Below are 25,970 nucleotides of genomic sequence, written 5' to 3'. Positions count from 1 at the left end.
ACTATCCAAGTTCACTAGAATTCTTGTTACCTGGTCAAGGTGATCTCACTGTGAGATATGTAAAAACATCTATGTTTTAAAGCTATCATTGCCAGAATACTCTGCCTTTTGTCAACACACTAAATTCCAGTCACACAGCTACTTATTTGGTAACAAAACCTATTTTGCTACTGACTTTGGAGGTGAGAAGTTGTAAGGCAGGATAATCCTCAGATCCAACCTGCCATCATTATTAACATATCAGTGGTGTCCACTTGCAAAAAAGCCATTCACAGATGACTTGCTGACTCGTGGTGTTCTCTCATAGAAGGCAGAGCCAGAGAGTCATGGGACCCTTACAAATGTACCCAACTACTCTTCCTAAAAAGTTGCTTGTGAAGAATATTTCATGTGAGCATGGAGGGGCACTAGAGTAGATGGATGGGGAAAGACTAGGGGAAGAGGCTCCATATACTCTACCATTGGGGAGCCATCATTTCCATTGAATGAACATTTTCCAGGGCAACCAGGGACCAAATTTATCATTTTCTGAGAAAGACCAAAAATAAATAAATGACATTGCCAAAAGATAAAGAAGGAGGAGAAGGAGGAGGAGGAAGAGGAGGAGGAGGAAGAGGAGGAGGAAGAGAAACATGTGTGGTAAGGAGTGTAGGAAAGATGTGAGTGAGAGTGTTTCACTTAAAACCACTACCCAAAGAGTATACAAGAACAGACCCATGGCTCCAGCTGCATATGTAGCTGAGGATGGCCTGATTGGGCACCAATGGGAGGGGAAGCCCTTGGTGCTGCCAAGGCTGGATTCCCCAGTGTAGGGGAATGTCAGGGCAGGGGTTTGGGAAGGGGTGGGTGGTTGGGGAGGGGGAACACCCTCATAGAAGAAGGGGGAGGGGATGGGGTAGGGAGTTTATGGAATGGAAACCAGGAAGGGGATAGCATTTGAAATATAAATTTAAAAAATCCAATAAAAAAAGGTCTGCCACTTGTCTTAAATATGGCAAGACCTAAGAATTCTGTAGATGCAACAAAGACACATGCTCTACTATGTTCATAACAGCCTTATTTATAATAGCCAGAAGCTGGAAAGAACCCAGATGTCCTTCAACAGAGGAATGGATACAGAAAATGTGGTACATCTACACAATGGATTATTACTCAGCTATCAAAAACAATGATTTTATGAAATTCATAGGCAAATGGATTGAACTAGAAAATATCAGACTGAATGAGGTAACCCAATCACAGAAAAACACACATGATGTGCACTCACTGATAAGTGGATATTAGCCCAAAAGCTTGAACTACCCAAGATAAAATCCACAGACCACATGAAGGTCAAGAAGGAGGATGAACAAAGTGCAGACGCTTCACTACTTCTTAAAAGGGGTAAGAAAAATACTCATAGGAGGGGATATGGAGGCAAAATTTGGAGCAGAGACTGAAGGAGCTGCCATACAAACCCTGCCCCACATGTGGCCACCAAAACTAGATAAGAGTGATGAAGCTAAGAAGTGTACGCTGACAGGAACCGATTATAGATGTCTCCTGAGAGACACAGCCAGAGCATGTCAAATACAGAGGTGAATGCTAGCAGCAAACCATTGAACTGAGAGTAGGACCCCTGTTGGAGAAATTAGAGAAAGGATTGAAAGAGGTGAAGGGGCTTGGAACCCCATAAGAACAACAATGCCAACCAACCAGAGCTCCCAGGGACTAAACCACTACCCAAAGTCTATACATGAACTGACTTGTGGTTCCAACTGCATATGTAGCAGAGGATGGCCTTGGTGGGCACCAATGGAAGGAGAAGCCCTTGGTCCTGCCAAGGGTGGACTTCCAGTGTAGGGAAATGTCGGGTTGGGGGTGGAGTAAAGGGGGAGTGGATGGGGAGGGCAACACCTTATAGAAGAAGGGGAGGAGGATGGGATAAGGGGCTTATGTCAGGGAAACCGGGAAAGGGAATAACATTTGAAATGTAAATAAAAAAAAAACAATAAAAAAAAGAACTCTGTAGATGACACACATTAGACAGATAATGGAATGATTAGTTATTTCTCCATGGGAAACAGTTATAAAATTCCTGTGCTCAGAAAGAATTTGGCAGCACAAATACCTGAATTGCAAATCCTTGAGTTGAAAGCTTAGGCATGTCCCTGGTGAGGTGCAGAAAGAAAGTAGGTGTGTGGAGATCTCATGAGCCCTGGAAAAGAACAAGTTCCTAACAAGTTAACGTACAATAACAACCTACAGAATACTCTGAAGGGAATGCCTTGCTTGCTTTTCTTTTTTATGATCACAATGACAGTTTTATATAAAAAAAATTGAAAACATAATATATCAACCAGTTTTTCCAGCCAAGTACATAATTGCAACACAGCTTTGGTCATGTGTTTAGTGCTAGCTCAAGGTTGTATGGAGATTACAAAAGTCTTACATAAAAGGAAATAAGAGGAAAACATTCACTGAAAATTGAACACTCTAAATGCAAATGACACTTTAAATTTTTAAGCACATCTCCATTCTGCACACAAATAGTACAGACTGGAGGGAAATAGTTTGAATTTGGAAGTTGTCTATGCTGGTCTCATTCCTTGATAAAGACATTCAACTGGACACAAGGTCTTCTACCACTACAAGTGGATTATTGTAGAAAATGATTTGCAGTTACATTAAATCCTCTAAAAGTAAAGTCAAAGTTAAAATAAACAACAAAGAAACTTAAAAGTCCTCTAATCTATTTCTCTGCTCCAAGCACACGGGTGACTACTTTTTTTTTTTTTTTTTTTTTTTATTAACTTGAGTATTTCTTATATACATTTCGAGTGTTATTCCCTTTCCCGGTTTCCGGGCAAACATCCCCCTCCCCCCTCCCCTTCCTTATGGGTGTTCCCCTCCCAACCCTCTCACCATTGCCGCCCTCCCCCCATAGACTAGTTCACTGGGGGTTCAGTCTTAGCAGGACCCAGGGCTTCCCCTTCCACTGGTGCTCTTACTAGGATATTCATTGCTACCTATGGGGTCAGAGTCCAGGGTCAGTCCATGTATAGTCTTTAGGTAGTGGCTTAGTCCCTGGAAGCTCTGGTTGCTTGGCATTGTTGTACTTTTGGGGTCTCGAGCCCCTTCAAGCTCTTCCAGTTCTTTCTCTGATTCCTTCAATAGGGGACCTATTCTCAGTTCAGTGGTTTGCTGCTGGCATTCGCCTCTGTATTTGCTGTATTCTGGCTGTGTCTCTCAGGAGCGATCTACATCCGGCTCCTGTCGGTCTGCACTTCTTTGCTTCATCCATCTAGTCCAATTGGGTGGCTGTATATGTATGGGCCAAATGTGGGACAGGCTCTGAATGGGTGTTCCTTCAGTCTCTGTTTTAATCTTTGCCTCTCCCTTCCCTGCCAAGGGTATTCTTTTTCCTCATTTAAAGAAGGAGTGAAGCATTCACATTTTGATCATCCGTCTTGAGTTTCGTTTGTTCTAGGGATCTAGGGTGATTCAAGCATTTGGGCTAATAGCCACTTATCAATGAGTGCATACCATGTATGTCTTTCTGTGATTGGGTTAGTTCACTCAGGATGATATTTTCCAGTTCCAACCATTTGCCTACGAATTTCATAAACTCGTTGTTTTTGATAGCTGAGTAGTATTCCATTGTGTAGATGTACCACATTTTCTGTATCCATTCATCTGTTGAAGGGCATCTGGGTTCTTTCCATTTTCTGGCTATTATAAATAAGGCTGCGATGAACATAGTGGAGCACGTGTCTCTTTTATATGTTGAGGCATCTTTTGGGTATATGCCCAAGAGAGGTATAGCTGGATCCTCTTTTGTTATTGTCCCTGCTAAGTGAGATTAAGAACATCTACCATATTTTTCTGGTCAAAGTTCTGTATTTACATAACTTAGTTCTATTTTTAAAGTACTTGAGACACATTTAGAATATAACTGAAAGCCAAATTTGCCTAGTGAAATAGCTGTTTTAGACAAGTGTGTCTTATTTCTGACATATGCTGTACAAGCAATTATGTTAGGATGGCATCCATCAGATATAATGGGAAGCTAAAAATGGTACTATCATATTTCATTCCAATAAAGGCATACACAGAGAGCTCTAATATGTAGATTCCAAATGTAAAATATTCCAGCTGATTCTCAAAGTATAGGTTTGCATGAGATAAAATAGCCAAAAATATTCACTTCTCAAAACTAATGCAGTCATATTGTGTACAATTGCATTTTGGTGGATCTCAATGAATTTCTAGTCAATATCTGTTTACAGCATCTAAATCAACATGACCTTCATTATCATTTATAAAATGTGTTTGCTAATGGCGTCTTTTTGCATCTCATATTCTCTTGATGCATGGGCCAATCCTTGAGCTAATTTTATCCTAGTTTACTGTACATAGGAATCTATCTACCCAAGCCAATAAGAATGACTGTTATTAAATAGATCTAATGGAGAATTTCATCTTACAATTTCACTCAAAATTTAAACTATATTTCTTTTCTCCTGAAAATTAGTAGCAATACAATCTGGAAAATGTCCTTGATATAAACTTGGGGAATTTTTCTCAATTTACTGAATTATAAAGAAAGGAAATGATACCACAAAACTATCTCAGTATTCTCTCATGTATGTTCAAATATCAGTTACCATTTTCTTGTTTGACAATAAAAACATAACAAGATGGTATGGTATGCTGTTACTTTTAAAGAGCTACTTAAAGCTTTTGAAGTTTAATGCATTGTTCAGAATTTCTAAAAATGAGACCTTCAGTGCCTCCTTCTGGAGGTATTGAAGTAAGACCTGTAAATATCAGAGGATTCTCCATCCAAGGTAGAGTTAATGCTTGTTTAGATGTTGAAATCACAGGTTAATGGTCACAATGTTTGGAGGTAAGAGGTAAAGATCTGCAGAAAAATGTTCAGGGCAAGAAAATCACAGAGGAGAATTAAAGGGGAGGTCATGGAATAGCATTGATCAGTAAAGACTTGTAGACAGATGTTAATATCCTGTGTCCTCTCTGGGTAAGTGGATCAAGGAGTAGTGAGATTACAATTGTGCCACCTACGCTGAAAATAAACTTCAGGTGAAATGATTAAAACAGATATATTGGTAACGAAACTCAAGAATGACTCAGGTGCAAAGGATTAAGTTGAATTCTCTGAAGCTGAGAAGAAAGCAGAGGGTAGGAAGCTTCGGGAACACCCACTCAGGTATCTTGGTATAAAAGTACAAACCACTGTGGATGGAATGATGGGTAGATTTACGCAATCTCATGTAAGTGGCTATATAAATCAACATCCTGTGACTTAATGGTCCTTATACAAGATATGTAACTGTGGCCTTGGACTATTCAGCTATATGCTTGATGACATACAATGATAGATTATTCCTATGAATTTTATAAGAAATAAGGGGTACAATTTTGGTTGTTCATATATTTGATAAGTAGGAAGTGCATTATACAAACATAAAATTACAGAACCTTCATCATTTTTACAAAATGTACTTGAAAGCAATAAAATGAATCTCTTCAAATATGATACCTGAAAAAGAGATTTTTAAAACTTTAAACATATGTTTAAATGTGCCTGATGTAGATCTCTCCTGAGAGACACAGCCAGAATACAGCAAATACATAGGCGAATGCCAGCAGAAAACCACTGAACTGAGAACTGGACCCCCGTTGAAGGAATCAGAGAAAGGACTGGAAGAGCTTGAAGGGGCACGAGACCCCATATGAACAACAATGCCAACAAACCAGAGCTTCCAGGGACTAAGCCCCTACCCAAAGGCTATACATGGACTGACCCTGGGCTCCAACCTCATAGGTAGTAATGAATACCCTAGTAAGAGCACCAGTGGAAGGGGAAGCCCTTGGCCCTTCCAAGACTGAACCCCAGTGAAAGTGATTGTTGGGGGGAGGGCAGTAATTGGGAGAGGATGGGGAGGGGAACACCCATATAGAAGGGGAGGAGGAGGGGTTAGGGGGATGTTGGCCCGGAAACCGGGAAAGGGAATAATGATCGAAATGTAAATAAGAAATACTCAAGTTAATAAAGATAAAAAAGATATCAAATATAATACTAGATTGTTTTAATATAAAACATTTATAACTGCATCAAATGAGATCATTAAACATATACAGTCTAAATTAAAGATTAATTTGCATAGGATTAGACTACACTTAGTTAATTCTGATTTAATATCATGTATCTTTAAGAAGCTTTATCTTGCTGTTAAGATATCACCAAAGTGAATAGCTGTGTTTTAGGTGAGCCAGTTTCACTAAAAATGAAAGTATCTCGTTATTCATTATATTGCCACAACTGAAAAGCTGTGTTCTCAAGTTGACATTGCATGTACAAACATTCTTGATTTAAAAAGAAGTACAAATTTTTCATGAGGGATTACAAATATCTCAGGATTGTTTACATAATACTCCCCAGACTTATAAAATAAGAACCAGTAGAACACAAAAGACCCAAGTCGTGGGTCACATGTGGAATTTACTGAGTTTTTGACTACTTGGAGTTATTCTGAAAAGAAAGTGAATTCTATGCTACTAGAAATGGCTCTGGAAATATTGAAACAGAAGCTTGGGAGATGATAGTTGATTTGGTAGAGTGCTTTGCATTCAAATATGAGGACCTAAGTCTGAACTTTAGCACCCATGTAAAGACTTGGAAATGATGGTGAACTTGATTATCACAGAATCAGGATGGCAAAAACAGGTGGATTTGTGGGTCTGCTAGTCTACCCAAATCCAATGAGAAAGTCTGTCTCAAATACCAAGGTGGACATCCAAGCATGGTAACACACAACTTTAATACTAGGACTCAGAAGGCAGAGCAAGCAGACAGAGCTCTACGAATTCAAGTCTACGTAGTAAGTTCAAAGCCAAGACTTCACAGGTCCCCATCAGCAAAAAATCAGTGTGAAGAGAACTGAGCACTGACATGCTACCCAAGGTTGACCTTTAGCTTTTACATGAATTTGGGAGAAGAGAGAAAGAGAATAGGGGAAGGAAGGAAAGATGAGGAGAATGAGAGAAAAGAGGAGAGAGAAATATAAAGGAGGAATAGAAGAAGGGAACAAAGAGGGGAGAGGAGACTTAAATGACCATCACGTGTGTGTGTGTGTGTGAAGTGGGGTTGGAATGCAGACAGGTCTAGATGGTGTGACTATATTGAGAATAGGGATGGGCATTTCAGGGGACAGGACTGTGTTCTTTGGAACACAAAAAGGAGGATTCAGAACTCCAGTTCTATTTAAAGGTAAGGAGGATAAAGATAAGGAGGATAAAGCTGTAGAGCTGAGAAGAGGTTAGGTAATGGAGAGACTTAGAACCATCTCTTATTTTATACCTTGTAGAATTCCATTCAGGTTTATAAGATTTACAGCAATGGACAAATAAATCAACTCTACTTGATTTAATGGCTCTTTTCTCTAGAGATCTGACTTTAAACTTTGACAATTCAGCCGTGTTATTTATGGCACCTAATAATACAGAAAAGTCTATTATAAATGCCGAAATTGCTCACTGAACAAGGTATCTGCCACAGGCAAGCAATCAGCTATCCCAGTCAAGGGGAGAACCACCATTGGAAACACTTCCATCAGGACATGGCAGCGTGGTTTTGCTTGGTTCAAGGTCTCAATCTATGCACGCACTGTGAAGCTCAAGAAAATTAACTAGTTTTAGAAGATAGGGACTAGGCTGATGTTGTCTACTGAAGAAAGATGATAACAACCCAGAAATCATCTCACAATGAGGTGTGAAGTAGCATACTATGAGTCTATCTGGAAGGGCCAGTTAAAGGTGCAAGGATCGGGAGGCTGCATCAGAGAAAAATTGAAGGAGAGAGAAGGGGACAAATATATCTCTGAGGCTTCAGCACTAGGCATCCAACTGTATGATTTTATTGTTGAAGATATCTCCATGCCTTGGACCAAAAGAACCATAAAACCTTGGGCAGAAATGAAAGAATGAACCTAGTAACACGAGTACCTACAATTAGGTCATGTACCCCAGACCAGCTGTAAAAATGTCTTTTGGATTGTATCTACTCTGATGACAACGGTTAAAGCCATTCTTTTCAAACACATGATGATGGAAATGCATGTTAACTACAAGACATTAATATTTAAATATTAAATAAATTATCAGTTATTTAGAAGTCTATCTTTTTAAAACATAAATTTCATACACGACATTTAAATAAGTAGTAAAAAATCACAAAGTTGAGTTTTACTGTGGATCATAAGCACATTTTCAAATACAGGGATGGAAATCTATAGGAAATTAATTTTCAGTTTCTTGTCTGTTAGGGAAAATATTCTAAGCATATTATCTAATTAGCATTCATTATTTTAAACAGAAATACATAAGAAAAGTGACATATTCTTGATTCCCAATGACATATGTCGTATGAAATAATTTTAATACCATATTAACAACATCCTTAGGTAGAAATGTCTCTACTGTCATCATACTTTGGTCTGCTTTTGAATTCACTGCAAGCATATAGATTACTATTTCACAATAGGTAAAAAGAAAGAGAGAGAGATTGATACTTTTTTTTTGGCCAACATACAGGTACATAAATGGAAAAATAGTTAGTCATACTGTTTTCAGGTATTTTCCAATGTATTTAAAGTGGGAAAACTAGTAATGCTTTCTGAATTTTAATTCATATTTTGGGTAACCAGTTGATGAAGTAACAAAGTATTTGCTAAGTAATCAAATGCATGCATAAGAGTTTGAATCCTTATTTCTTGAGAAGTATTCCATGCCCAAATTAAAATATTCAATATGGTGTTTGGAAAAATTCAGACATGAAGCATTCATTAGAGTTAATTAAAATTAAGCAATTTGAATGAGTGTTTGATAATGTTTCTATTATATTATCAAAACAGTTCCAATGCAGTCAGCACAGGCCATGAGTGAGGCCTCTCTGTGAGCACAGTCCTTCTTGAGAGAAGATGGATGCCACAGAGTTGGGGCTGTTCTAGTTGAGACTCACATAATACATAGGAAATGAAATAAAAGGTGGGCTTCCTGCAAATGAAATATCTTCTATGAATTTATCAGTATTTCTTACTTCCTCATGAACAAACTACATTTCTCATTTGTATCTCCCAGAGATTATCCAATTCTAATCACACATAACATAGAGTTATCATCCCCCAATCAAAATGAGTTAAATTCATAGAATCAGGACCTTTTAAATCCCTTGATTCAGATATCGAAGCCATGTCAAAGCAAGTGTTTAGACACAAGGCAGCAGTCAGCAAGGCTTACAAGATTAAGTTCAAGATGGGATGAAGTAGTAAAAGGCCACCCACATCCAAGGTCATTTCCAACTCATGACAAAGCAAATATGAATTTCACCAGCTTTTATGGTATTGATATTTGTTTCATTTCATTTATAAATACATATAGATTATTTTTTGTGTCAGTGAGTATGATGTAAGTAGGTTTGTGTGTGCATCTGTGAGAGCATGTGTATGAGTGTTCATGTGTGTGTGAATAGGTTTAGGTGTCCACACTGTGGAAGGTGAGGGGATAATTTTGAGTATTGGTCCTCCCCTTCCACTTGTTCAATATGGTATCTCTTACTGTGCAATGACATTTCTTAGGTTCTTCTATCTCATTTCCAGTCTTATCAAAGGAATGATGAGATTACAGGAACATGAGCTTTGTGTAGGTTTTGGTTATTGCAATCCATTCTTCACACTTCAATGCCAAGCAATTTATCCATGGACTCATCTCCTTAAACTTTAGGGAGCCATCTTCCATGTTCAGGGTCTGCCTATATACACATTTTTGACTTGTTACTTTCTAGTTAGTACAGATTCTAAAAATACAATATACAATTAGAGTTTTTCAGAAAAACAGGAATTCCCCCTCCACCATCACCTCTCTCTCTCTCTCTCTCTCTCTCTCTCTCTCTCTCTCTCTCTCTGTGTGTGTGTGTGTGTGTGTGTGTGTGTGTCTGTGTGTGTGTGTGTGTGTGTTTGTGTGTATATAGTATAATTGTCATCTTGATTCAATGATTCTCAATTTAGGTGTTGATTTTTTTCCGAACAAAACAAAAACACAATTTAATAAATCAATCATATTCACAGAAACGTCCAGAATATCAGGCCAAATTTCTGAGAACATAGACATATCACATAAAATTTGTCCTTCCAATGACAGTATGCTAAGTATGGCTAAACCTACTCATTTTATCTCTTTGGTGAAAAGTAGAAAATGCCAAAAACAGATATGGAAAATCTCATGGCCCAATAAAGGTGCAGTAGTTGGCCTTATTAATGCACACTGCTAATTTTGTGACCACCCAGATTGAGATGGGGTAATCTGGCCCACTGAAGAGCTGAGCTGTGGTATTGTATGTAGTTTTTGACTGTTCCATGGCTTTACCTCTGCATCAGAGGAAAAAAAGACTTCGCAAGACTCCTTTTCTCTAATAATCTTTAATGGATTCGAATCACTTAGAACAAAGACCTTTGATTGTCATTTCTACCTGTGGCTGCTCTCATCCAGTTTGATATGAGATAATGATACTCAGATATTCTTTGTTTTCATAAAGTTTATTATATATTCAAAGTATAGAAATTATATATAATGCATATATAGGGTACTATATTTGATGTATATAATACCTAAAATATATCAATTATACCAATTTCTCAAATATCTATTGCTTATGTTGAAAACATTTCACATCCTTCTAATTTTTGGATCTTTTTAGAAAAAGATGTGTTTTATGTGTATGAAAGACTTGCCTGCATGTGCACAAGTCTAGGAATACCCATGGGAGTCAGAATTGTGTGTCAGATCTCCTGAAACTCGTTGTGAGCTGTGTGATGTGGAATTCAATCCAGACCCCTGCAAAGCCGTAAGTGCTGTCAACTGCTGAGCCATCTTGCCAGCCCTTTTAGACTCTTTTAATTATTAAAAGTGTACAAGTGTTACATAATCACTGACTATATGGTGGCACACCAAAACTTCTAAATATGTTCTATTACCCACTACACTCCATTCTTCCCTGGCTATTCCAACTTTGAGAAGACCAGCACTTTTATATTTAAAATGAAGATCATATAATACTTATATTTCTGTGCCTGTTATACTATTCTTTCCCTTTGATGTAGAGGTCTTAGTTCTGTGCATGCCATTGTAAGTGGCAGTAAAGCATTAATGGTTATGGTAGAATATTATTCTACCATGTATTTCTATCATGCTTTCTCCATTCATTTATTAGTTACGTACACTCAGATTGTCTCTTTCTTGGCATTTGTCACCAAAGTCATAGCAAACATGGCAGTGAAGCTGTCTGCTCAGCAAGCTTATTTCATTTTCTTTGAAATACAGACACTGAGTTCTTGCGTGTAGGAACCCCAGGCCTAGCTCCAGATTTATTTCTTTGAGAAATCTCCATACCCTCTTATATAATGGTTACACTCTGATAAAGACCTCCAACGCTGGGTCCCATCCATCACAGAACTTGCTACCGTCTTGATAAAAAGCTCTCTGGTCTGAGGTGAGGGAGCAGTTCACAGCAGCTTAGTTTGCATCGGATTTAGTGCTGTTTATAGTCTGCATGATTGCTACAATTTATGAATACAACTGATTCGTGTTCTCAAGCACCCTTCTTCTGTCTCTGAGGTGGTTATTTTCAGACACCAACTGTAAGATTCAATTTTGGTGTAAACGATGTTCTTGCTTGTGGAAGAGATAGAGAATCATTTATAACAGTCTTATGAAATATAGATTATTGTCTTGATACCACCATGAAATTAGTGAATTAGTATTTGGAAACTCACATCCATTTGGTTTATTCACATGCTGGAAGTAACACTGGTTGGTTGTGCTAATGTGTGTGTGTGTGTGTGTGTGTGTGTGTGTGTGTGTACACATGTGCACACAGGCACAATTGTGACACACTGCATGTGTACCTTAGTGTTGGTCCTCCCCTTCCACTTTATTTGACACAAGATCACTTATGTTGTTTCCCCCCGTGTATTCCGCATTAGCTGTCCCTCTCCTTTCTAGTGATTCTCCTGCCTCAAAAACTCATCTGCTCGAAGGGGTGTACTGGGATTATAGATGAGTGCTTCAATTTGTGGGATTTCTCGTGTGATCTCAGGATTTGAACGTAGGTTGTCTGTCCTGCTTAGCAAATAATTTACCCACCGAGATAGCTCTCTAACTTCCAAGAGTCAATCATTAAAAAACAAAAACCAAATACTTGGAGAATGTTCTGTATTATTTCCCTGAAGCTCATTATTCTTCAATATCATTGCCAAACCTCCAAACCTGCAAAAGTCCAAGCACATTACCAAGAACATAATTCCGTTCTTTGGATTTTAGACAAGCTATCCACTTTACTGGCTTTTTCTTTTTAAAACTAATGACTAGGAAAGCTATACTTCTTGTCACCTAAGGGTGGTGAACATTTGGATTTAGACACCTGATCATCATTTTGCAATTATTTCAGGCACTCAAGAACAGGATTGTTACCACCAAAGAGCATGCACCTGGTGGGCAAGTACTAACTAAGCAGTCCAGCCTCACATGATTTTATAGGACAGAGCTACTTGTTTGTCTTCACAGAACTGTACCGAACATGTTGGCCACTTTATCAGTGTTCATTAAATTCTGTATATATTTCCAGCTTCACTTCAGATAACCCTGTTTGAAAAGCATGACTATATTCCCTCTGGTGACAGGTAAATATATTACAGAAAAATCCTAACTAATCGTGTTATAGCCCAAGATGATTAAACAATGTCACATTACCCTGATGTCAGTATTTGCCAAGAGAAAGAGTCAGCAGTTATTTTGAAATCAGGATTCAGTTTAATCTTCCCAACACTCAAATCCAGTAATTGTACTATACATAGAATAATACCAAATCAAGCTTAGCAAAAATATAGAAAATTGAATAAAATGTTTGTCCTTATACTATCAAACAGGAATACTAAAAGATACACTATAAAGATTCTTTGTGCCTTTTAAATCCTCATTAACCGAAAAAAATTAGAAAAAACACTTTTTAAATATAGCATTATTACCCCTTTCACATAGTTTGAATACATGGTTACAGCTTGTCTTAAAAAGTGAAGCCTCTTGTATCCCTTAATGAATATTTATATAAATATCCCTTTCATAAACCATCAAGACAATGTAAAAATTATTTGTTGATAGAATATCTTGTATAGATATTTACCAAACTTTTATTTGGAGGCTAGACCAGAAAACTGATTTTACAGAATTCCACTTTTTGCAAAAATGTTGAATTTAACCTATTTCCTTCACTAGAATTGCTTTATTTTGGTATTCTTCAGTTAGTCAATTAAAAGACAGGATAGATATTGAAGTAGCAAAATCAGTATTGCAGAATAGAGAGTAGAGAGATCTACTTCCCAGTTCAGCAGGATTTGGATACTCAGACTTTCTACCAGGATGGCCATGTAGTCAGACATATTGGTGGGAGAGAGGATGCAGGGAGAAACCACTGAGTGTGTTCCACGGCAAGTACCACTTGGTGTGCTGACTGATCTTATGTCAACTTACACACAAACTAGAATTATCTGAAACGAAGGACCCTCAATTGAGAAAATGCCTCTATACGTTCAGGCTTTAATGCATTTTCTTCATTAGTGATTGATGAGGGAGGGCCCAGCTCATTGTGGGTGGGGCTGCCCCTGAGCTGGTAGTCCTATGATTTATAAGAAAGCTGGCCATAAGCAGCACCCCTCCAGGGCCTCTGTATCAGTTCCTGCTTTCAGGTTCCTGTCCTGTTGGAGTTCTTTCTTGGCTTCCTTCAGAGATGGACTAGAATAAGGAAGTATAATCCCAATAATCCTTTTTCTCCCCAGCTTGCTTTTTGTTCTTGGTGTTACACAGCAGCAACTGTGATAGTTGGGGACTTGTTAGACATGTATAGTCATGAACTCCTATTTAAAGAACATCCTTAATTCATAAGGACATTTATATCTGAGAAGTGCTGATATAAGTACAAGTCGTCTCAGAGGCAGAGACAATGTTTACAAGAATTGAATATGAGTTCTGTTTTTGTGGTGTGCAACAGTACATGGTGGGGGGTTCTGTGCTTACTGCAATTTATGCGGAATAACATCAATTATATCAATTTCCCAATCACTTTGCCTAAAATAAGAGGCACACTGAGTGGAATTGACAATATTTTGCACTTTACTCACATTTCTAAAGGGCGTATCCAATGGTTGTTTGAGCAAGATCGAGTTACATAAACTTAATTTCTTGGTGGAAGCACAAATACATATTTCAGTAGGAATGTGTGTTTTATGAAATTGGGATTCTTATAAATATGTACATATACATATACATATATCTTATATGCATACCCTATATTGTTAAAATAAAATATGTATTTATAGATATATTCTATTTTGTTGGGCTATAAATGTATGATGTATTCAAATGTGTTTATGTATGAATATATAGATGCATATATTCACAACCTATACAGTTGAAACAGAATGTGTGTGTGTTTCCATGTGTAAGGATTGTGTAATTTCCTATGAGTTGGGATATTTCCTTTTCAAAGTAGAAGGCAGGTTCCTAAGACTATGAAATAAACACATCTCACCAAACTCAGGAAATAAATGAAATGTCTAAGATTCCTCAGGCCCTCTCCAAGGTTATAAATTGTAGACAGAGGACTCTAATTGACAAAGATGTCTGCCTACAAGCTGTACAGGACACTCCAGATATGTAGCTCTTCCAAGTTGCCATCCAAGCTACTAATGCATCTGCCTTTAAGGTACCATACTTTGATAAGTCACCAAAAGAAGCTCAATGACTCACTAAGCTACACTTGGGTAGAGTCCTTCCTTTGGTTTGTCATTGACATCAGATCTGGCATGAATAACTATTGGTTCATATCTTCCCTAAATATTCACCTTTGGGAACCATAAGTCACTGAACTTATTTTCTTCTATAATAGCCTTGGTCATGGATTTTATCAATGCAATAGAAAAGTAATGATTACAAGTCATTTTCATAATATATAGTTACAACATACCAGAATAAGTCCTATTCAAAACATTCCAAGCCACACCTAAGGATCAAGGGACACTGAAGAGAAGTGACAAAAAGATGGTAAGAGCCAGAGAACCAAGGAATTTGTTGTGAGGTTGATTTTCCTACTAAAACCAGAGGAAACACAGAAAGTCTCACTAACATGACTGCCCTAATGTGAACTGAACCTGAAGGACACTGATGGGCATGTCAAAGTGAACAAGGAACACCCCATGAGGTGACAACTCTACACACAAACATACACACACACACACACACACACACACACACACACACAGAAACTATAGGCAGCTGCAGAAAGCTGTGATCTGGAGAGGTAGTCTTCTCACACCAACTGATGGAACATTACCAAGTTATCATCTCTGAAAACCTACAGAAAACTAAACTAACATTATATGAATTCGACAATTTATATTTTAGAAATGTGGACACACACATTTTATATATATATATATATATATATGTATATGTATATATATATATATATAATGAAAGAAAATGGGAGGGGTATATAAGAAGGCTAGAAGGGGGGAAGGAAAGGGAAATATTGTAATTATAATTTTAAAAGTAAAATTTAAAAATTATTTCAATTAGTGTGTACTCTGTTAGGATTTCTAGATAATAAAATAGAGGTACTTTTTATTGACTTCCTCTCAACACCGCCCCTCTGCCCTGGTATGTTTATGTAGCCTTGACTGTCCTGGAACTATCCAAACCAGGTTAGCACAGAACTTACAGAAATTCACCTGTAACTGCCTCTCTAGTGTTGGCATTAAAGGCCTCCATTATCATACCCAGCCCTAAGAATATTTTTTCCAATGAAGACATTTATGTAACAAAAGGAATGTATTACTATTTTTTAACTCAAAATCCCCAGATACCATTCGTACACATAAAAATGGAAACATTTCCTAAAATATATTTTGAGAAATGTTATCTAACATTTATTCTAAGATCATCTTGGAAAGTAATTTGTCACCAGCACTACAATTCTGATATTCTGGGAAATGCAATGTTTTCCATGTTGCTAGCTAAAAACCTTTTCCATTGATAACATTCTTACCCTATTGCTTTTTTTCTGATTCTATGAAAATTTTCAGTTTTCCCTTACTCTTTCTGAGAAATCTCCATTATAGAGAAAAACATTTTTGAAACTTGTCCTTAGTTTGTGGTCCAACAAATGGTTCTTTGGTGATGAGTTTGGTGTCTGTCCTGATCCACAGTGTGTCTTCTACAAGGAGGTTTATATCTCCTAAAGGTCGCTATTTCTAGTGGACAGGATGAACACAAAGCACTAGTCAGTACACAAGGCTAGCATGTACTCAGAAGTGATAGCTGAAGGTCTTCAGAGTCTCCTCTCCTTCAGTCAATGTTAGCTTCCCCATGAGAATAGAAGCAAGGCACATAGAAAGGAGGGAATCTTGCCAGGTATCTGAGTGATACTTTTGGTCCCTGTGGGCTCTCTACAGTCCTGTATATAAATTGTATAAAATTCTCTGTCCCATCTCTCATATGATTTCTATTGTTCTTTGCTGAGCGTTGTCAATCCAGAATTGCTCCTGTCTAAAGGAAATACAGGGTCAAAATGTGCAGCAGAAAATGAAGGAAATGCCATCCACAGACTGCTTCGCCTAAGGATCCATCCCATCTCCAGACACCAAACCCAAACACTACTGTTTATGCCAAGAAGCACGTGCTGACAGGAACCTGGTATAGTTGTCCCCTGAGAGACTGAGTCAGAGCCTGACCAATATAGATGCAGATGCATACAGCCAACCATCAGACTAAGTGTGGGGACCCCAATGGAGGAGTTAGGGAAAGGACTGAAGGAGCTGAAGGGGTTTACAACAATATCAACCAATCAGACATCCCAGAGCTCCCAGGGACTAAACCACCAACCAGAGAACACGAGGATGGACCCATGGCTCCAGCTGCATATGTAGCAGAGGATGCCCTTGTTGGGCATCAATATGAGGGGAGCCCCTTAGTCCTGTGAAGGTATGATGCCCTAGCTTGGAGAATGCTAGGATGCTGAGGGAAAGGGGGCAGGTGGGTGGGGAAGTACCCTCATAGAAGCAGGTGAGATGGGGAAGGGGATAGGAGATTTAAATGTGAAGGGAGAAAACCTTTATTTAGAAATGTAGATAAATATATAGCCAATAAAATAAAAAATAAATTTAAACAATAAAAAATTAGTTAAATAATTTTAAAAATGTAAACAAGTTGTTTTATCCCCAAACGGGTAAAAAAAGTAAAAACAGAAATTAAGGAGTAAGCATGTTTTTTTATCAGCACCAAAGAAGAGAAAATAATGCATTTTTGACATCACAACTTTAACATATAAGTAAAAAACATATTTGAGAAAATTGGGGTTTTTAGGTACTAATATTACCATCTAATGAGCACCATTTCTATGCAGATGCTGTTTAGCACTTAAAAGCATAGTTCCTTAAAACTTTCTATTGCATATTGGGATAAATATATCATCTCAATTATTAAAATTTTTAATTTATTAGTTTAAGGTTTCAAATATGTTTTAGCTGTAGCCCCAACCTTGCTGATCTCGGCCAAGAGCTCACTGCTCCCAAACCCCTTGGGAGAGAGAGCTCACCTCCCAGACAGGTGGGCACTCCTGAAATTGCAGAGCGGGAGAGACCACCAATACTGCCCACCCCTGCCCACATCCCTGTCCCAAGAGGAAACTGTATAGGGCCTCTGTGAACCTGAAGATAGGGGCACTCGAGCAGCAGGTCCCCTGTGGTCCAGACACCGCCCGGACCTGAAGAGACCCGGGCAACAGTTCTCTGTACCCAAATCTCATGGGAGGGAGAGCTAAACCTTCAGAGGGGCAGACACCCATGGGAAGACTCTGCCCACATTTCTGACTCCATAAGAAAACACCTAATGCCATCTGGCACCCTGGTGCATGGGGACCCCGGGAAAAGGTGGCGCAGGCCCTTCTGGTTGCCGCCCTCACGGAGAGCTCAAAAGCAGGCCCCCAGAAGCAACTTCAGCCACGGAACCACAGGTAAGACCAACTTTTCTGCTCCTAGTGACCTGCCTGATGGACTCAGGACACAGACCCACAGAAACAGCTGAAGACCAGTAGACAGGAAAGGCTACACGCCCGAAAGCAGAACATTCTGTTCCCATAACTGGATGAAAGAAAACAGGAAAACAGGTCTAGAGCACTCCTGACACAAAGGCCTATAGGACAGTCGAGCCACTGTCAGAAAAAGCAGAACAAGATAACACCAGAGACAACCTGATGGCAATAGGCAAGAGCAGGAACCCAAGCAACAGAAACCAAGATTACATAGCATCATCGGAGCCCAATTCTCCCACCAAAGAAACAATGAATATCCAAACACACCAGAAAAGCAAGATCTAGATATTAAATCACATTTGATCATGATGATGGAGGACTTCAAGAAAGACATAAAGAACTCCCTTAGAGAAACGCAGGAAAACATAAATAAACAAGTAGAAGCCTACAGAGAGGAATCACAAAAATCCCTGAAAGAATTCAAGGAAAACAAAATCTAACACATAAAGGAATTAAAAATGGAAATAAAAGCAATAAAGAAAGAACAAAGGGAAACAACCCTGGATATAGAAAAGCAAAGGAAGAAACGAGGAGCCGTAGATACAAGCATCACCAACAGAATACAAGAGATAGATGAGAGAATCTCAGGAGCAGAAGATTCCATAGAAATCATCGACACAACGGTTGAAGATAATGTAAAACAGAAAAGGCTACTGGTTCAAAACATACAGGAAATCCAGGACTCAATAAGATCAAACCTAAGGATAATAGGTATAGTACAGAGTGAAGACTCCCAGCTCAAAGGACCAGTAAATATCTTGAAAACAATCATAGAAGAAAACTTACATAACCAAAGAAAGAGATGCCCATAAACATACAAGAAGCCTACAGAACTCCAAATAGAATGGACCAGCTACACCCTAGAAAAAGCAGGAAACTAATTGTCTTGGCAACAAAACAAAGAGAAGAAAAGCACACAAACATAACCTCACATCCAAATATGAATATAACAGGCAGCAATAATCACTATTCCTTAATATCTCTCAACATCAATGGTCTCAACTCACAAATAAAAAGAAATAGATTAACAAACTGGATAAACAATGAGGACCCTGCATTCTGCTGCCTACAGGAAACACACCTCAGAGACAAAGACAGACACTACCTCAGAGTGAAAGGCTGGCAAACAAGTTTCCAAGGAAATGGTCTGAAGAAATCAGCTGGAGTAGCCATTCTAATATCGAATAAAATTGATTTTTATCTAAAAGTCATCAAAAAAGATAAGGAAGGATACTTCATATTCATCAAAGGAAAAATCCACCAAGATGAACTCTCAATCCTAAATATGCCCCAAATACAAGGGCACCTACATACATAAAAGAAACCTTCCTGGGGTTGGGAATTTAGCTCAGTAGTAGAGCGCTTGCCTAGCAAGCGCAAGGGCCTGGGTTCAGTCCCCAGGTCCAGGAAAAAAAAAAAGAAAAAAAAAAAAAAGAAAACTTACTAAAGCTCAAAGCACACATTGCACTGCACACAATAATAGTAGGAGATTTCAACACACCACTCTCATCAATGGACAGATAATGGAAACAGAAATTAAACAGAGACATAGACAGACTAAGAGAAGTCATGAACCAAATGGATTTAACTGATATTTATAGAATATTCTATCCTAAAGTAAAAGGATATACCTTCTTCTCAGCTCCTCATGGTACTTTCTCCAAAATTGACCATATAATTGGTCATAAAACAGGCCTCAACAGATACAGAATGATAGAAATAATCCCATGAGTCCTATCAGACCACCACGGGCTAAAGCTGATTTTCAGTAGCAATAAGGGAAGAATGCACACATATGCATGGAAGTTGAACAATGCTCTACTCAATGATAATATTGTCAAAGAAGAAATAAAGAAAGAAATAAAAGACTTCTTAGAATTTAATGAAAATGAAGGTACAACATACTCAAACGTATGAGACACAATGAAAGCTGTGCTAAGAGGAAAACCCATAGCTCTCAGTGCCTGCAGAAAGAAACAGGAGAGAGCATATATCAGCAGCTTGACAGCACACCTAAAAGCTCTAGAACAAAAAGAAGCAAATACACCCAGGAGGAGTAGAAGGCAGGAAATAATCAAACTCAGAGCTGAAATCAACCAAGTAGAAACAAAAAGGACCATACAAAGAATCAACAGAACCAAAAGTTGGTTCTTTGAGAAAGTCAACAAGATAGATAAACCTTTAGCCAGACTAACGAGAGGACACAGAGAGTGTGTCCAAATTAACAAAATCAGAAAAAAAAGGGAGACATAAGTACAGAATCAGAGGAAATTCAAAAAATCATCAGATCCTACTACAAAAGCCTATATTCAACAAAACTTAAAAATCTGCAGGAAATAGACAATTTCCTAGACAGATACCAGGTACCGAAGTTAAATCAGGGACAGATAAACCACTTAAACAACCCCATAACTCCTAAAGAAATAGAGGCAGTCATTAAAGGTCTCCCAAACAAAAAGAGCCCAGGTCCAGATGGATTCAGTGCAGAATTCTATCAGACCTTCATAGAAGACCTCATACATATAATATTCAAATTATTCCACAAAATTGAAACAGATGGAGTGCTACTGAATTCCTTCTATGAAGCCACAATTACTCTTATACCTTAACCACACAAAGACCCCACAAGGAAAGAGAACTTCAGACCAATTTCCCTTAAGAATATCGACACAAAAATACTCAATAAAATTCTAGCAAACCGAATCCAAGAGCACATCAAAACAATCGTCCATCATGATCAAGTAGTATTCATCCCAGGCATGCAGGGATGGCTTAATATATGGAAAACCATTAACCTAATCCATCATATCAACAACCTGAAAGAACAAAACCACATGATCATTTCATTAGATGCTGAGAAACCATTTGACAAAATTCAACATCCCTTCATGATAAAAGTCCTGGAAAGAGTAGGAATTCAAGGCCCATACCCAAACATACTAAAACCCATATACAGCAAAGCAGTCACTAACATTAAACTAAGTGGAGAGAAACTTGAAGCGATCCCACTACAATCAGGGACTAGAGAAGGATGCCCATGCTCTCCCTACTTATTCAATATAGTGCTTGAAGTTCTAGCCAGAGCAATAAGAAAACAAAAGGAGATCAAAGGGATACAGAATGGAAAAGAAGAAGTCAAAATATCACTATTTGCAGATGATATAATAGTATATTTCAGTGATCCCAAAAGTTCCACCAGAGAACTACTAAAGCTGATAAACAACTTCAGCAAAGTGGCTGGGTATAAAATTAACTCAAATAAATCAGTAGCCTTCCTCTAGAGAAACAAGAGAAACAAGCCGAGAAAGAAATTAGGGAAAGGACACGCTTCATAATATTCCCAAATAATATAAAATTCTTCGGTGTGACTTTAACCAAGCAAGTAAAAGATCTGTACAATAAGAACTTCAAGCCTCTGAAGAAAGAAATTGAAGAAGACCTCAGAAGATGGAAAGATCTCCCATGCTCATGGATTGGAAGGATTAATATAGTAAAAATGGCCATTTTACCCAAAGCGATCTACAGATTCAATGCAATCCCCATTAAAATACCAATCCAATTCTTCAGAGACTTAGACAGAACAATTTGCAAGTTCTTCTGGAACAACAAAAAACCCAGGACAGTTAAAACTATCCTCAACAATAAAAGGACTTCAGGGGTAATCACTATCCCTGAGCTCAAGCACTATTACAGAACAATAGTGATAAAAAAAATCACTGCATGGTATTGGTACAGAGACGGACAGATAGACCAGTGGAATAGAATTGAAGACCCAGAAATGAACCCACACACCTATAGTCACTTGATTTTTGACAAAGGAGCCAAAACCATCAAATGGAAAAAAGATAGCATTTTCAGCAAATGGTGCTGGTTCAACTGGAGTTCAGCATGTAGAAGAATGCAGATCGATCCATGCTTATCACCCTGAACAAAGCTTAAGTTCAAGTGGATCAAGGACCTCCACATCAAACCAGATACACACAAGCTAATAGAAGAAAAAGTGGGGAAGCATCTTGAACACATGGGCACTGGAGAAAATTTCCTGAACAAAACACCAATGGCTTATGCTCTAAGATCAAGAGTCAACAAATGGGATCTCATAAAACTGCAAAGCTTCTGTAAGGCAAAGGATACTGTTGTTAGGACAAAACGGCAACCAACAGATTGGGAAAAGATCTTTACCAATCCTACAACAGATAGAGGCCTTATATCCAAAATATACAAAGAACTCAAGAAGTTAGACTGCAGGGAAACAAATAACCCTATTAAAAATGGGGTTCACAGCTAAACAAAGAATTCACAGCTGAGGAATGCCAAATGGCTGAGAAACACCTAAAGAAATGTTCAACATCTTTAGTCATAAGGGAAATGCAAATCAAAACAACCCTGAGATTTCACCTCAAACCAATCAGAATTGCTAAGTTCCAAAACTCAGGTGACAGGAGATCCTGGCGAGGATGTGGAGAAAGTCGAACATTCCTCCATTGTTGGTGGGATTGCAGACTGGTACAACCACCCTGGAAATCAGTCTGGAGGTTCCTCAGAAAATTGGACATTGAACTACCTGAGGATCCAGCTATACCTCTTTTGAGCATATTTCCAAAAGATGACCCAACATACAACAAAAACACATCATCCACTGTGTTCATAGCAACCTTATTTATAATAGCCAGAAGCTGGAAAGATCTCAGATGCCCTTCAACAGAGAAATGGATACACAAAATGTGGTACATGTACAAAATGAAATATTACTCAGCTATCAAAAACAATGACCTTATGAAATTCATAGATAAATGGATGCAACTGGAAAATATTTTCTTGAGTCAGGTAACGCAGTTACAGAAAAACACACATGGTATGCACTCATTGATAAGTGACTATTAGCCCAAATGCTTGAATTACCCTAGATGCACAGAACACATGAAACTCAAGAAGTATGACCACAATGCAAATGCTTTACTCCTTCTTTTGAAGGGGAACAAGAATACCCTTGGCAGGGAATAGGGAGGCAAAGTTTAGAACAGAGGCAGAAGGAACACCCATTCAGAGCCTGACCCACATGTGGCCCATACATATTCAGCCACCCAATTAGACAAGATGGATGAAGCAAAGAAGTGCAGGCCGACAGGAACTGGATGTAGATCTCTCCTGAGAGACACAGCCAGAATACAGCAAATACATGGGCAGATTCCAGCAGCAAACCATTGGTCTGAGAACGGGACCCCCGTTGAAGGAATCAGAGAAAGGACTGGAAGAGCTTGATGGGGCTCGAGACCCTATATGGACAACAATGCCAACCAACCAGAGCTTCCAGGGACTAAACCACTACCCAAAGACTATACATGGACTGACCCTGGGCTCCAACCTCATAGGTAGCAATGAATATCCTAGTAAGCGCACCAGTGGCAGGGGAAGCCCTTGGTCTTGCCAAGACTGAACCCCCAGTGAATGTGATTGTTGGGAGGAGGGTGGTAATGGGGGGAGGGTGAGGAGGGGAACACCCACAGAGAAGGGGAGGGAGAGGGGTTATGGGAATGTTGGCCTGGAAACCGGGAAGTGGAATAACAATCAAAATGTAAATAAGAAATACTCAAGTTAATAAAGAAGGAAAAAACAAAACAAAACAAAACAAAAAACCCCAAAAGCAAAAAAAGGTTTCAAATATGTATACAAATTATTTTGGTCATTTCTGCCCCACCTCACTATTCCACACAAAATTTTCCATAACCTTCACTAAAATATATCCTCTTCTCAGTTTATTAACTTCATGTTTTTTTTTATGAGACAGTTTAAAAGTAACTTCCCATAATGGCCACCCACCAGAGCACGAACAACCTACCACAATCCTGAAGAAAAATGACCTTCCCTTTATTTTAAAACAGGAGTTACTAGACATCCCCAAAGCATTAGTAGTTTGAGCATCTCAGTGTCAGCAACTAAGAGTAAGTCTCAAGGGAAGGTTTTCCTGCCTTTCTTAAGCGTCTTAAAGTCCAGATTTACTTCAGATATTTGCTGTGGTTACACTGGTCAGTTTGATGTTTGAGTGTGAGTCTCTGCATTTGTTTCAGTTAGCTGCTGAGTGACTTCTCTCAGAGAATAGTTATGCTAGGCCTCTGTCTGCAAGCACAACAGAGTGTCATTAACAGTGCAGACATAGGTTCCCACACATCGGATGGATAGCACGTTGGGTCAGTCATTCAGTTTCTGCTCCCTTTTTGTCCGTGCACTTCTTGTAGTTAGGACCAATTATGGGCCAAAGATTTTTCGGGTGAGTTGGTGTCCTCTTCCTCCAACTGGGAGTTTTCCCTGGCTGTAGGAGATGTCTTATGTAAGAGTTGGGGGAAGGATTGAGGAACCAAGAGTGGAGAGGGACTCCATAAGAGTATCAACAGAGTCAACTAACCTGGACCCTTGGGAGGCTCCCAGACACTGTATCACCAACCAAAGAGCATACATGGGTTGGACCTAGGACCCCCACACATACCTAGCAAATACGCAGTAGGTCTTTATGCGAATCCCCCAACACTTGGAGTGGGGGCTGTCCCTGACTCTGTTATTGAATTGTGCATCCTGTTCCCCCTATCTGAATTGCCTTGTCTGACCTCAGTGGGGGAAGATGCACCAAGTCCTGCAGTGACTTGATGTGCCAGGGTGGCTTGGTACATAGGGGGCAATTCCCCTTTCTCAGAGAAGAAGGGGAGGGAAGTGTGGGGAAAGTCTGTGTGAGGTGGTATTAGAAGGATATGAGGGGCTGTAATCAAGATCTAAAATTAATAAATTAATTAATGGGAGAACCACTCTGGTGCAAACTGACAAGAAATAGAGAATCTGCACAATATGAAAAATTTCCTGATATTAACTAAAAATGAAGCATGGAAGATGTGACTCATTGTGGAATAAATGCTTTGTTGATTTAAACAAAATAGTCACCAATCTTACTGTGGTGCGGTGTGGGATCATACACCAAGTGAGACCAGGATGAAGGGGAAATCTTCTATGTCACCTAGGCTAGCCTTGAACCCATGAGCCAAGCAATTCAATTTCTTCAAACTGCAAAACAGATCCAGATATAGGTGTTGTGCCATTGCACCTGGCACACAGTTCCCATGTTTTTGTACATTATTTACTGCTCAGAGGCAGTGGAAAGATTTACTGTCTAACATTTATTAAATAGTAAGTACAAATTATAAAAACCAAATACCTGTGTATGGAGATACATGCCAATAATCCCTGTGCTCAGAGGACTAACTTAGTGAGATTTTAATTTGACTGTTGGTGTGGGCTACCCTATCACAACTAATAACTAATAATAATGATGATGATGTTAAGGATGGGGATGATAGTTGCAAATATCTCATAACATGATGACAATTGTATCATACAAGTAAAATCTGAAATCACCAATTTTTATAAAATTAAATTACAAGTGTATTGTAAAGTTGATGTGAATACATAATTAGAATGAAATTATAAATACTTGCCTGCTAATAAAATGTGAAAGCTTCTGTGAACATGATACTATCGAGCCTTTCTGCTCACATGGTTTAACGTGTACAAGTTGTAACTATGAACCGTCATATAAAATGCAGGTGACTCAACTCACATGGCTAAAGACACTTATTTGGATGTCATTTCTACACCTGGAAAATACTTTAACTATATGTGTGATTAAACACAAAATACGTGTCCCAAAAATTGCAAACTACATGATACCCACAATGTCCACCATCTAATTCACACCCCTAGTATGACAGGCCATTGACGAAGCTGA

The sequence above is a fragment of the Rattus norvegicus genome, chromosome 9 (genome assembly GCF_036323735.1).
Source record: "Rattus norvegicus strain BN/NHsdMcwi chromosome 9, GRCr8, whole genome shotgun sequence".
NCBI classification, from domain to species: Eukaryota; Metazoa; Chordata; class Mammalia; order Rodentia; family Muridae; genus Rattus; species Rattus norvegicus.
The sequence above is the reverse complement of the archived record's forward strand: the minus strand, read 5'-3'. Positions refer to the sequence as shown.